Genomic DNA, 14,919 nt, shown 5'->3' with positions numbered 1-14,919 from the left:
ACCTAAATATTTCCATTTGAGGTGCTTTTTAAAATGGTAAAATAATTTTTATTTTAAATTTCCCATTCTAATCATTCATTTCTGGTATTCAGAAAAGCACTTGACTCATATTTATTTTATGTTTTGTGATCTTACCACTGTAACTTACTAGTTCAAGCATCTTTTTTTCATTCTTTTTGTAGATATGTTGGGATTTCTATGTAGATAATAATGCCATTTACAAAAGGGAGAGTTTTATTTCTTCTTTCTCGGTTTATATATCTTTTATTTCCTTTTCTCTTCTTAAGGCCCTAGCTAGGACTTGCTTGCCTCCTTTCCAATATTAGGCAAAATATATCCAGTTTATTATCATTGAATATTATGTTAGTTGTAGGCTTTCTTTTTTTCAGATGTTAAGTTGAGCAATTTCCCCCTCTTCTTAGTTTACTGAGAGATTTTTTTCTTTTTTTATCATTAATGGGTGCTGGATTTTATCAAATGTATTCTCCATCTCAAGTGATATGATCATATGATTTTATCCCATACTTGTTAATGTGGCAGATTACATTAATTGATCTTTGAATGCCAAACCAGCCTTATATAGCTTGAACAAGTCCTATTTAATTGTGTTGTACTATTCATTTTATAAATAGTTGGACTTGATTTCATCATATTGAGGAGTTTTGCATCTATATTCATGAGTGACATTAGTCTATTTTCCTTTCTTGTAATGTCTTTATCTAGTTTTGATGTCAGGATAATTCTGACCTCATAGAATGAATTAAGTCTTCCCTCTGCTTCTATTTTCTGGAGATCATGGAGATTTGGCATCATTTCTTCCTTAAATATTTGGTAGGATACACTAATACAATCATCTTGGCCTGATGCTTTCTTTTTTGGAAGATTATTAATTATTGATGGGCAGTGGAATTTTAAATCTCTGAGAGTTAGACCAGAGCCAGCAACATATTACCAAGAAGCATTCTATAAGTTGTTATAGAGTAGAGAAAAGGACAAATCCCACATTGGAAGATGTTCTTCAAATAAGAGACTAGATCAGATATACAGAAAGAAGCAATAGCAATATATCATAAAAAGATAGAAAGGAGGAAGGAAAGATAAAGACCAATGGAGAAAGTATAGCTACCTTATAACTTCACAATTCCTGTAAAATGGGATGATAAATTAAAGAAGTGGATGAACAATTGAGATGTAAACTCTTCTCTGCCACTATTAACCTGAATCTGTCTCCATTCCTTTCTCTGTAAAAATCAGGGTAAAAATAACCATTTCTTAGACTTTTTTATGAAAAATGAACACAATGTGTGATATATATACATATGTATATAGATATACACACATGAACACATATGTATACATATGTATTATTCATGTATATTCTATATTTTATATACATATATATACAGCTGGACATAGCACTGAATATACTACAAATAAAAATATTCCATGTTTTAGAACTAAGTAAATGATGTCTTTTCTTGAGAAGACTTTTATTATATCCATTCTGAAGGCAGTGCATATAGCTTCCTAGACTATATTTCACATATTCTTAGCACATTTTGACCATATAATCCTGTCTTTGAAAAAATTTAGGTATAATAAGACCAATATTTCTAGGCAATTGTGTAAGTCCTCTTAAAGCTCCCCTGCATGGTTTTGTAAAAAGCTAATTTTGCATTCTTCCACAAACGACAATCTGGATTACATATAGTGCTTTCTAAACATACAGTTTGTCAGGGAATTTCTAATACATAATGGTATAGTTCATCAAAATCTATAGCTTAAAAACTCCTACTTGTTTTGTTTTTATATACTACATTTGGAATAATTTATTACTTTCTCTATTTTTAGATTTACTTTAAATGAGATAATGAAGGGATGGTCTGTTAATCATGTCTCCCTCTCCATATTAATCTCTAGTTATATTCTCTTTATATATTAACTCTGATTTGTGAATACCTTAAAAAAGAATTTGCAAAGAACTATCAATAGTGAATTTAATCGATTTTAAGAATTTTATGAAATGTTTAGTTTAGTTTGTTTAGAACTACTTTCCCACATTAGGCAGTGGTTTCTTACTTATATATTTTCATGTATGATTAGATTTCCTAGGTGATTAAGCAGTTTTATATCAATGGGATGTATCTATTTATTCAGAAATAACTGTGGTCCTATTACTATTCATTGGGAGAAGTTTGGGGTAGAGCTTAGTAGTTTCTCCGTAGGTTGAAAACAGGATTCTTGGAGAAGGTTCACTTATTTATGTATCTCACTATTCAACAGACATATTTATGCAAACTAAAGCTTATTATAATAGATGCTCAAAATGCAGACATAGGCGATGCCCTCATTGAGCTTGTAGACTACCTGGGGGAAACACGCATAAATAAACAGTGATGCAACAATATCAAATAAAATGGAAAAAAAATGTTAACAGTGAAGTTCAGTCAGAACCAGGGTAAATTAACCTAGCCAGATTAGGGGGAATTAATTATGGAAGTCTTCCTAGAAGACTTAACATTTGAATTCAATCGTGAAGGATGAGAGGTAGAATATGAAGAAGGAAAGACATGAATGGGAAAGAATTGATTATGACAGAAGCAAAAACTGCAGTTTGCTTAGTTGCAGAGTGAGATGTGTGAAGCATGAGATGTTCAAGACATGGATCTGTGGGGCAGCCAAAAGGAGAACAGTTAAGACTTGATGCATCATTTAGGAAAGGAGCACCAGTCAAGAGTTTTCAGGATTTGGTTGGTTTGGTCAGATTTTGTCTATGAACTTTCAGGGTTGGGGAAAACCATGAGAGAAGGATCTTTTAGGAGAACATTAGAGAATGGAATAAACTTCCCCAACTTGATGACCAGACAGAGGCTGCTCAAACCTTTAAGGCTAGTTCTTTTCATTCTAAGATCTTCGCAACTGGGCAAATCCAGGTAATCTGGACCTGAAGTTCCTGGATGAAAAGAGTTGCATTAGAAAATATTATGTTAAGCCTTCAGTGCTTTCTCAGATTATTTTAGGACCTAGGACACGTTAAGTGATTCTCATTTCATCTATACATGGCACCGCAGTTTGGAATACATTCATATGCCTCCAAAGACTGCAGCCCAATGAGAGGAATTGAAAGTGTAAGAGATTCAACCTGCTCTTTTGTTTGGAATTGACTTGTCAGATGACTTGACTATTTTTCCTTCGACATAATTGGCTTGATTGTTTTAATCTTGTAGGAAACTTTACAAAAGAAAATATCCTGGAATTAGATCAATACAAAAAAGTGGCAGCAGTGATTTATTCAGAGAACAAAGCAAAGCACACTTAAATGTATATTTACTTCTTTCATTATAAGGTTTTCTTTAATTTTCAGCTACACACACACGGTTAAGGTAAGTTTATCACCTTGTTGAAGCCTTTCCTGAACCTTCATAGTGAGACTTCCACTGAAAATATTTGATTTTCCTGATTTTCTTCAGCAACATTTAGAATCTCTCTCTCCTTGTCCTTCTCTCTCTATTATTTCTGTGTTTATTGTCTGAACTCCCACTAGACTATAACTAGAATATAAGCTGAACTACCCTAGAATATAAGGGCAGAAATTTGTGTTCAGTAATCTAGCCCCATTGTCTAGAATTATATCTGCCACATTGCAGTGCTCAATAAGTATTTATTGAATGAATTAAAAAAATGAATGGATTGTTTTTATTCATGGATGTTTTATTTATATAGCCTATATGTATTTATTAATTGCCTACCCTGGAATAGGCATAAAGGTAGATATAAAATACTAGGTTAAAGAAATAATAATTAAAGTTATTGAGCACCTACTAAGTGCCAGGTGTTGTGCAAGCTGTGTTACTCATTCTTTTGTCATAACATCCCTATGGGGTTTGTTTATCATGACCCCAATTTTCATATGAAGATTCTGAGGAAGATGAGGGTTAAGAAACTTGCTTAGAATCATACAATTATCATAATGAGCAGAGGGAGTTTTCAAACTCAGGTTCTGTTCTGGGAACATATCCTTTACACTCTCCTAAAGGGATTTAGAAAAAAGGTGAGATAAACACGTATCCAATCACATTGAAATATGATAAATAAATAAAAGAAATGTATTTCAAAGATCTATGGAATCATAGACAATGAATTGTGGGTTATCTGTACTTTTTACAAGTTGGTGCCTTTATGGTTTTTCTACAGATCTAGACTCAGCTTATTTGAAGGGAACTTTCTGGAGATTTATAAATCCACATATTTGAAGACAAGTTGTTATCTGCTGGCCACTGGAAATGCTGCTAAGAGAGAGCCAAACTTGCCATGTTACAGGGGGAGAGTTTAGATAATGTGGTGTATAGATGATAGATCCAAAAGCAACAGTAAAGTCATGGATTCCAAATTCAATACTGTCCCATTTCATTGTAGGGGATCAGCATTTGCTACCTCAAAAAGTATCTCTTTGGCTTGATTAATTTTAAGAACAAAAGACTCAGGGAAAAACTTTGACCTTTCCCCAAACTACCTAAAAGAATTTAAGATAGAAGGCCTGTTCCAGGAAGGAGCTTTCACCATAGAAAAATATAATAGGTAGACAGGGAAGAACCTAGCAAGGCCCATTTTTTAAAAAAGTCTTCCCTGTGTCTCATTGTCTTTGCAAGGCATGGCAAACAGATATTTACCAAACACTTGCTTTTCCAACTCTGTGTAAATTGCTTTTCTCCCCTTTGAAGTCCCAAACCACTACCCTCAACATCCTCTTTTGTCTTTAGCTGAAGATGGGATTTAAGGTGGTGGCTTCAGCCATTTTAACAAGTTACTCAATTTTCCTGGATTTCTACCATGTATACATGTTACTAAATTTGTTTGATTTTCTCCTGTTATTGTGTCTCATATCAATTTAATTTCTAAACCAGCCAGAAGAACCTAGAGGGTAGAGGCATATGCCTTCCTCCCCTACATCATCCATCCTGAATAATTGTTCACATTTGTTTCTGAATAACACCAATCACCAGGTATCTAAGTTCCACTGGTATTAGGCTTCTTTCCAATCCTACCCCTTACATTGATGACCATGGAAGTAGACTCTGGAATATCAGTTTAGACTTGCCTATATCCCTCCCCAACACCCCGTTGCCTATTTTCTGCACAGACAATACCGTGAAGAGTAGAAGGGTATTATCAAAATTTATTAACAAGGAAATATTTTATCATGCTGTTCTTTATATTCTAAAAATTGAGGAAAGTGGTATTAAAGAATGGCTAATCTCTCCTTATGCATCTAAGGATAGTTAATAATGTCAAATCACCAATTATAAGGGAATGCATTTGAGAGCCCACATTTAATTGCATTCTTGTAAGTCACTTGAAATAAATACAAATAACAAATGGGTTTAGTCGCCACTTTTATACCAAACAAATTCCATTACTTATACCTACTAAAAGATTAATTATCAACTGAGAGCTACATGAATGGTATTTATTTTAGTAATACGTCTGTATTACAAGCTTATCAAATTCTCCTTTACTCACTAATTTATTTGCATAAACTTCAGATTCTTGTCAAAGAAAAAATATTCAGACTTCAAGCATCTAAAAGAATATATGAATAAAAGGCTCTTTTTTTCGGTTTTTTCTCCTCAGTTGAGGTGAAGTAAAATGCAAATTTATTGAGCAAAATTAGCTCCTGGCACAGTTAGCATTGTCTAATTAGTAGTGTGAATGTGATTAATTTATAAATTGAAAATGTTATTATATACTACTTCTCCAAAATTCTCTTTTTCAATGGCCATTCATCTTTATTTGACTATGGGACCACGTTATATTTATAATTTAAATATATGTATTGCATGTAAATTGAGAGTGCAATTGTTCCAAGAGGACCAAGCTCTGCCTAAGGAAAATAGTGGTATTTGTTGCTGTTCAAAGATCAGGAAAGGTTGTTTGCAGCTGTCAATCTGAAGTGTTTTTATATGAACCATAGTTGCAGGATTTTTTTTTTCACTTCTTGTTCCACCAATTTCGCCTTTTGATATTCTTCTAAGCTACCCTAGCCGTATCTTGGATTTACAGCACAGACTGAATTTCTTTTGTCATCCAGAAAACCATGTGTGAATAAATTAAGAATTTGGTTCAACAAAATATTCCAGGAAATATATAACGTGGGAACACAGCCTGACTTAGAGCATGTCACTTTGAAAAGAATATAGCAGAAAAATGTTCAACTGTTTCCACTAAGCAGTTGAGTGATCTTTCTTTTTTCCTTCCTTTTCTGAGTATATATTTATGTCTGGACAGTTCTACTTGTTGAGTACTCTACTGAAGAGAAAATGCATTTGATCAAGACTATGCTGTATAGCTACACAGATACCTGATGATATAGCTGGTCAATAGACACAGCCCATAGGAACACTTTTCTTAGGAGCATACATGTTTCAGCTAAAGCAAGTGGATCCTGACCATCATTCAAAATTGGTTCTATGTGCACATGTGTAGAGATTGACCTCCCATTAGTCAGAAATTTTACCTTGTCTTTGATTTAATGATTTAAACAGACATACACACACACATACTCATACTCACACACATACAAACACACCACACACTCACGCATGCACACACACATCTTGCCTAATAAGACGCAGTGGACACAGTGAATGTTAACAGATTTATACTTAGATGTGAGAATTATCCCATTTCATACACAAAGTTTCCCATTTACTCACCACCATACTGTTTTTTCTATTAAGATTGGCTAATTAATATACACGTTATCAAGGATTTAATTCTTAGTCACATTTGTTATTTATTGTTGCCTTTTGAGGCATTTCTCTTGGATAATACATTTATCTAATTGGCCCCTGGTTATATAACATTTTCTTCATACAGTTAAATATAAAATGGTATAATGACATATAAACCCACCATCCAAGATTATCAAGTCTCAATATTATGCCTAGCCTAGTTTTTAAAGTATCTTTTTCAGGAGTCATTTTTATAGTCCTCTGGGCCGTCTATCAACATCGATTAAATATGAGTTGATGATGAGATCTTGTCACTACTCTTTCATGAAAGATATGTCTACACCAATATGCAGAAGCATGAGTGAAACTCATTTGGTTTAGCACCATCCTATAATTACCAAATGCAGAGGGACAGACCATTGTTTTTCAAAGGTTATACATTCAAGGAAAGACTGATTTTTCATGAAACCAAACAAAATTTTGTTTCAAAAATGTTGCTAGTTTTCTAATTTTCCCATGCATGTTGCCAGCATACAAGTTTTATGGATCGATTTAAATGCTAAAAGCCTTTCTAATAAAAAGGACTCAGAGATACTTGAATATATATTAATTTAAAAATCTGAATTCAATCAATAGTTATTCTAGGCATCATCTTCTTAGGATTGCATTAATCCTTTATTTTAATCCACATCCAAATATCTACTATGCTAGTTACTGTGTAAAATAATTGGATTATAGTGTACTTTCTTAGCCCTGTAAAATAATATAATTGTCATAATGCCTCTAGTTTCTCTGTGAAATCAAAGGTTTAATTTGCTTCTGTTGTATCTTAATTTCTGCTTGACTTTTTAAGGTGCTGATAGTCAATGGAGAAAAGGCAGGCAACATGTTAAAATGTTGTCAAAGCAGCATTCTATTTTAAAACAAAGATATATATTCTAATTCCAATGACAACGATAAAGCACTCCAGGGTGTGCTTTAATGGGCCATTAGTTTTCTTCTTGCGTGGTTGAAATTCTTTGGCCTATAGCCTTCTGCTCCCATGAGTCTCTAGGCCTCTATTAGACCCATTAAAAACTCCCTAGAATGCGGTTTTTGTCTAACGTGATTATTATAAAAATGTCCAAGTTACACATTTATTCCTCCATTTGCAATGGCACTGGCATTTCACTTGCCTAAATGTTGACATGAGGGTCTTCAGAAAATATAGTGCAGATGATCAATTAGAAGGCAAAAAAGAGATTTTTCAGGGCTGTGTCAATGGAGGCAAAGGGAAGGAAGAGAAATGTCTGAATAATCTAAGTGACAGTAATTTTCACACATGCCAAATGCATGGTGGTTTAAACCATGCTGGCAAATCTCCACAAATCACAGCTTCATACATCATCCCCAGCTTAGTTTTTCAAATTATCTTCAACCACTTTTTCTTTGTGGTGGACAGACTCTTTTTTTTGTGCTTCTTTACTCCTTCAATACAGAAATTTTATTTCATAACCCTAGTAAGAAAACAGATCCCTGTAATGAGAGAAAATTGACTAGTCTCAACATGTACAATCCATAGCCAATCTATAAATCAAAATTGGGGTGAGTTTAATGTGAGTCAACCCTGAGGACCATTTAGCCACGGAGAATCCTTTTACAAAGGAAGGGAGCACACCAAGAAAATGGGGTGTTCAATTGATTATATACCATCAAAGAGCATGCATCACATATGATAGCAATGTCCTTTTTACAATGGTCATGAGATTGCTTTGCTGGCACATCAATTCGGTGAACACAGCAGGTTGATGGTCACAAGGTGGGTGGTCACAAGGTGGGTGCAGCAGGTCAACAATTAATCCTTAGTTTAGGGGCAGATGCTTGTCCTTAAAGAAACACTGATGTCAAGGAAGTTACATCCCTATCTTTAAGAGCATCATTCTTGTCTTTGAGACACAGTAAATACTTAAAGCAGATATACAATGCATGCTCAAGAGGCCACGTCAGACCATTTTGCAAAAACAAGGTCAGTCTGAATTAGTTTTAACCCAAATGGCTTCCTCATATACTCCAGTATATTCTATTGCTTGTTATTTATTTATCACTGATCCCAGCATCAAAGACAGAAGAGCCCAGGAGTGGTATGTTGTATTTATTTTCCAGCAAACTTGCTTTAGAAGAAGCATCCTTCCATATTAAAAATAGTTGTGGTGGGGATATCATTATGGTCCCTTTTCCCCTTTCAACAACAGAGTTCAACCCATCATACTCTATGAGCTAATCAAGGTAACTGATCTACTTGCACACAACGATCAGCGTTAAGGTGATCCAAAATAGGACAGACACCCTTCCCTGCATTTGATACCTGGGACCTTGGGGAAATAAGTGATGTCTCTTCTTTTGCATTATAAACTGTGAAATATAGCCTTAGGGTTTTAAGGGGCCACTGTTCCTGCCTTTGTTCTATGGGTTGTCTTCAGTGGGGACATTGTTCTCAACATCCTTCTGTGTTAGATTAGATAGATAGATATAGCTAGATAGATAGGTAGATAGGTGATAGATAGATAGATTGATAGATATCAGTCTGAGAGGGAGAAGGAGAGAGAGAGGGAAGGAGAGGAAGACAAGCGGGGAGGGAGAGACACCTGATAAGTTTTTCAACCACTGAGCTCAGCTACACCTGAAGGCAGACCTGCCTTAGGACACCTCAGTTGAAGGAACTGGTAAATTCCTTTTTTTGCTTAAATGAAGTAATTTTGTTTCTCCTGCTTTAATTGAACAAATATTGACTATTGTATTAGATCGAGATCCACATCCACCCTAGAATCCTCTACTTTTTACTCTGGATACTCCAGAGAAACAGAAAAAATACACACACAGACACACACACACACACATTTAGTCTTGTGCCACATAATGATGTTTTCATCAACGACAGACCACATATACAATGGTGGTCCCACAAGATTAGTACCATATAGCCTAGGCGTATAGTAGGCTATACCATCTAAGTTTGTGTAAGTACACTCCATGATTGCACAATGACAAAATTGCCTAACAACACACTTCCCAGAATGGATCCTCATCATTAAGTGAAGCTTGACTGCATATATAAACATATATTTACCATAAAGAATTGGCTCAAGCGATAATTATGGAAGTTGAAAAGTCCAAGGTCTGTAACCAACAAGCTGGAGACTCAGTTGAGGCCAAGTTGTAGCTCTAACCTGAATCTGAAGGCCTGCAAACCAGGGGAGCCAGTGGTGTAAGGTCTAGTACAAGTCTTAGTTCGAGTCCAAAGGCAGGAGAAGACAAATATCCTAGCTCAGAGAGTCAGGCAAAGAGAAAGAACTCTTTCTTACTCAGTCTTTCATTCTATTCAGTCCTTGAACGGATGTAGTCCATCCACAGTGGAAAGGGCAATCTGCATCACTGAGTATACCAATTCAAACCTTAATCTCATCTAGAAACTCCCTCACAGATACACCCAGAAGTAATGTTTAACTAATATTTAGCCAAATATCTTGGCACCCATGGCCCAGTCAAGTTGATATGTAAATTTGAACATCACAATTAACATGTGACCTTTTATCTTGGCTCACGGCTCTCCCATGAGATATAACACCCATATTTGTGACCATTATTCTGAACTCTCTATGAGGTTAATCACTTATCACTGTTTCTTTAAGATCAGTTTCTAGAGATTTATCTTGGTCTTTTGTTTGAAACATATTCCCTTTTACATTTTCTTTGACTCTGTGTTGGTTTCTGCACATTAGATAAAATAGCCACCTCTCCTAGTCTTGACAGAATGATCTCCTGTAGGAGATGAACCTCATCAATCAGCCCAGCCCAAGCTCCTGGTCGTCTCTGAAACCTTTGTTATTGTCCAAGCCACCTTCTTTATTCTTAGTGGCTCACAGCGGTTGAAGGTGTGCCAAGACCCATCAGTGTACCAGCCAGGAAGATCATAATTCAGCACCTACTTTGGAAGACGGATCATCAGGCAGCAGCTGCGAAAGTGTGAGTTAAGCCTTCTTCAGGGAGAAAATGAAAGATGGACGTTTTGCCTGCTCCCTCTGTGCTGGGCCTGGGTGTGCAGCCATGATGAGGTGCTCCTGCAGCCGTTAGGAACTGCTTGGTTTGATACAGTCCTGAGGGACTCATGAATGTAAGCTCCCTTGGCTGTCAGACCCAGGTCCTATCTCTCAGGCAGCAGCCGCAATGATTGGGGCACCAGATGTGTGCATAAGCTCCTTCCAGGGAGAGAGTGGCAACTTGGATCAGGCCAGAGGGTGAAGGCAGGGCAGGAGTCTGTGGCTTTCCAGGTCTCCTTAGAGGATCGTAACCAGCCCCCAGACGTGTGATAAATTAGAAGGCTCACCCTCAGGCAGCAGCTTTTAAAGTATGCAGTGTACCCCCTTCAGGAAAAGCATAGGTGATGGCAATTTTGCCTGCTCACTCTTTGGTGATCCCAGGGGGAAGAGCAGTGATGAATGCTCACGTGCCTGTTAACAACTGCTTCTTTGTTTTCTTGTGGGTCTTGTGGATGCAAGCCTTGTTGGCTTTCAGGGCTAGGTGTTTTGGGTTCTCATCCCTCGCCAGGAGTCTTAAAGCTGTGGCATGGGACCATCCACGGGCATAGTGGTTAAGTTCTTGCTCAGCTTTAAAAGCCTGGGGTTTGTGGGTTTGGATCCTGGGTGCGAACATAAGCACTGCTCATTAAGCCATGCTGTGGCAGAGTCCCACATACAAAATAGAGCAGAGGAAAACTGGCACAGATGTTAGCCCAAGGCCAATCTTCCTCAACCAAAAAAGAAAAATTGTGGCATCAAATATGAGATCCAAACCCTTCACTCCTTGGGGAGCAGCTGGGAGTTCAGAGTTCACCCCTGACTGTATGGCTCTGTTGTGGGTATATTCTCAGTCACCTATTGTGTAGGAGTTGTTCAGCCAGTTTCTGGGTTTCTTTCAGAGATAATTATTCCATGTTTAGCTGTACATTCAAAGTGTCCGTGCAAGGAGAGGAGTTCAGGAGCCTCCTATTCACCATCTTGACTGACCTCCACTCTTGTAAGCTCATTAAAAGTGTATTTCCCAAGACTGACCACCAAATTCTCATTTACTTACTTATCATTTTAATTATGGTAAAAACACATGGAATAAAATTTACCATCTTAACCATTTTGAAGTATACAGTTCAACTGTGTTAACTATATTCATGTTGTTGTGCAACAGATCTCAAGAAATTTTTTATCTTGTAAAACTGAAACTCTGTACTCATTGAACAACAATTCCCCATTTCCCCCTCCCCCCAGGCCCTGGCAACCACAATTCTACTTTTTTTTTTTTTACTACAAGTTTGACTATTTTAAATACCTCATCTAAGTTGACCAACTTATTTTATTTAGCATAATGTCCTCAGTGCTCATCCATTGACAGGATTTTCTCCTTTCATTTTAAGGATTAAAAATAGTCTTTATCAATTCATCCATGGATAGATATTTGGGTTGTTTCACCTCTTGGCTACTGGGATGATGTTGTAATGAACATGGATGTGTAAAAATCTCTTTGAAATCATACTTTCCATTCTTTTGGATATATATCCAGAATTGAGATTGCTTTATCATGCAGTAATAGTATTTTTATTTTTTTCAGAAAACACCATGCTGTTTTTCATAATGGTGGAACTATTCTAAATTCCCACCAACAGGAGACAGTGTTCTAATTTCTCTGCATCCTTGCCAAGATTTGCTATTTTTTGTTCTGTTCATAGTGGTCATTCTACTGAGTGTGAGGTGATATTTTATTGTAGTTTTGACTTGCATTTCTCTTATGATTAGTTATGTTGAGCATCTTTTCATATGCTTGATGGTAATTTGTGTATCTTCTTGGGTGGATTCTATATTCAAGTCCTTTGCCCATTTTTTAATTGGGTTACTTGTTTTTTGTTGTTGAGTTGCAGAAGTTCTTTGTATATTCTAGATATTGACCCCTTCTTTGGCATTTGATTCACAAAATTTTCTCCCATTCTGTTGGTTGCCTTTTTATTCTGTTGATTGTTTCCTTTCACATGCAGAAGTTTTAAAGTTTGATATAGTCCTATTTGACTATTTTTGCTTTTTGTTGCCTGTGCTTTGGGTGTCATATCTAAGAAATCATTACCAAATCCAATCTTCCAAAGCTATTCTTCTGTTTTCTTTTAGGAGTTTTAAAGTTTTAGATCTTACGTTTAGGTCTTTAATCCATTTTGAGTTGATTTGTATGTATGGTGTAAGGTAGGGGGTCCAATTTCATTGTTTTTAATGTGGATATTCAGTTTTTCCAGCCCCATTTATGGGAGACTGTCTATTCCTCAATGTGTAGTTTTGGCACCCTTGTTGAAAATCATTTGGCCATATCCACAAGAGTTTCCTTCTGCATTCTCTATTCTCTTCCAGGAGAACAGAGTTTGTCAATTTTAATGATCTTTTCAAAACTCAACTCAAGGTTTGTTGGTTTTTCTTTGTTATTGATGTCATAAGTTACATCTCTTTATATTATGAATCCATTAACATAGATTTATAGTTTTTATGCTTTTTTCTTTTCAGTTCTATACCATAATAAAAAGCAATTTATGTACCACCATTATAATATTACAGGATTCTATATTTGTCTATGTATTTTTCTTTACCAGAGAGCTTTTTATTTTTGTGTTGTTTTGTGTTACTGTTTAGCATACTTTTGTTTCAACTTAAAGAGCTCTCTTTATCATTTCTTGTAGGACTGGTCTATTGGTGAAGGACTCCCTTTGCTTTTGTTTATCTAGAAAAATCTTAACCTCTTATCATTTTTGAAGGACAGCTTTGTCAGATATAATATTTTTGCTTGGCAAGTTTTATTTTTAGTTTTTAGCTCTTTGAATACATCCTGCTACTTCTTTATAGTATACAAGGGTTCCGCTGAGAAATCCATTGATTTCTTGCTCTTAATCCCTTGCATGTGATAAATGACTTTTTTCTACCTCTTTCAAGATTCTCTTTGTGACTTCTGACTGTTTTATTATAATGTGTCTCAGTGTCAGTTTCTTTGGGTTTTTCCTAGTTGGAGTTTGCTGAGGTTCTTAAAAGTGTTTACCTACTTCCTTCTCAGCTTTGTGACATTTTTGGCCACTTTTCTTCAAATAGGCTCTCTACACTTTTCTCTCTTTTCTCCTCCTGAGACTCCTGCAATGCATATATTGGTCTGCTTGTTGGTATTTAATAAATCCTTTTGACTCTCTTCAGTTCTCTTCATTCTTAATTCTTTTCGCTCATCTACCTCAATAATTTCAAATGACCTCTCTTTAAGTTTGCTAATTCTTTCTTCTGCTTGATCAAGTCTGATTTGAACACTGCTAGTGAATTTTTCAATTCAGGTATTGCATTCTTCAGCTCCAAAATTTCTGTTTGGTTTTTAAATACAGCTTCTATACTCCTGTTGATATTCACATTTGTTCGTACATAGTTTTTCTAATTTCATTTTGTTATCTGTGTTTTCTTTTAGCTCAGTCATCTTTAAAACAGTAATTTTGAATTCATTGTCAGGTAATTCATGGATTTCTGCATCTTTTTCTGTTGGTTTCTGAAGGTTTATTTGATCCTTTAATTGGGCCATATTTCCCTGTTTCTTTGTATGCCTTGTTATTATTTATTGAAACTTGGGTAGTTGAAAAATAGCCGCCTCTTCCAGTCTCTACTGGCTTCGTACTAGTGAAGACCTTCACCAATCAGTTTATCTAGAGACTCTGGGGGCCTTTTGAAAGCTTTTCTAGAATATGTCTTCTCTGAGCTTATGTGTGTAATGTTCTGGATAATTTTTTCTGCCATGTCTTTTTCAGGAGTTCATAATCTTTTGCTCCTCCTGGTATCTTTCTGCAGTTATGAGTTCTCACTGGTTCTTCAATAATCCACCATGCTTACTTGTGTTCTTATCAGCTCCCAGGCATTCAAACTATGCCATTTACCATCAGTGTTCTAAATCACGTAATATAGAAAACAGTCCTTCAAAATGCCAGAATTGTATGCACTTTCTACTCTTCTCTTTCGCTCCTAAGGAAGTGAGTTGGGAGTTTTCTTGTGATCGTGCTACACTGTATTGGCTAGAGGGAAGAGTGATAGCGAGTTGATGCAATGAACTTTTTACCTGCTTTGAAGCAGTTATTCTTGGCTTTGCATTTGCTTTGGGTGCT

Source organism: Equus asinus, chromosome 28 (assembly GCF_041296235.1).
Source record: "Equus asinus isolate D_3611 breed Donkey chromosome 28, EquAss-T2T_v2, whole genome shotgun sequence".
NCBI lineage: Eukaryota > Metazoa > Chordata > Mammalia > Perissodactyla > Equidae > Equus > Equus asinus.
Note: the sequence above shows the minus strand (reverse complement) of the source record.